The sequence below is a fragment of the Lottia gigantea genome (genome assembly GCF_000327385.1).
Source record: "Lottia gigantea unplaced genomic scaffold LOTGIsca_359, whole genome shotgun sequence".
NCBI classification, from domain to species: Eukaryota; Metazoa; Mollusca; class Gastropoda; family Lottiidae; genus Lottia; species Lottia gigantea.
Window position 1 is genome coordinate 10,948 of NW_008709217.1, and position 754 is coordinate 11,701.

A 754-nucleotide genomic window follows, 5' to 3' on the forward strand; every position below is an offset into this window, starting at 1 on the left:
CGTCTGCTAGGACAGTAGAATAGCTCAGTCGGTAGCAACATAACTATGCTGCTTGTAATAATATTATTAATGTTAGTTACCTTCCATGAGCCTCTCACATCGTTTTCCAACATAACTATCTGTACAGTAACACTTATCATATGATAGTTTAAAACCATGTTCGCATACAACTTCTTCGTGCTGTAAAAGAATTAAAAGCCAACTTAACATGTAAGGCGCCGAATTTTCATTTTGATACGGGACACACATAGCTGAAATTCGGCTTTATCACATTTCCTGTGTAATATGTTACGTTATGAAAATTTCCATAGCTCATCAACAAAGGACGGACAACGCCATGCAGTGTTAAATAAGGGAAATTTTGTCTGGGCAGTGGCAACAGCTTACTCTTTTTCGATTTCCAACTGTCGAGGGATCTTTAACATGCACAGCCTGTAGCACACACAGGGCCTCTGTTTATTGTCCCATCTGAACAACTAGACACTTTCTCTATTTCTAATTGTCGAGGGATCTTTAACATGTACAGCCTGTAGCACACAGTGCCTCGGTTTACCCGAACGACTAGACACTTTTTTCATGTCAGCCTCTGACCTGTTTCACCAACAGGCATCGCTATGCACTGTGCAATGAGGAAAAATTTGCCAGGAAAGCGGCATTAACATACCCTTTTTAATTTGAACAGTCGTGGGATCTGTAACGGGGCCTAGGTTTATTTTCGCTTCCGAACAACTAAGCAATTTACAGCCTTCCGACC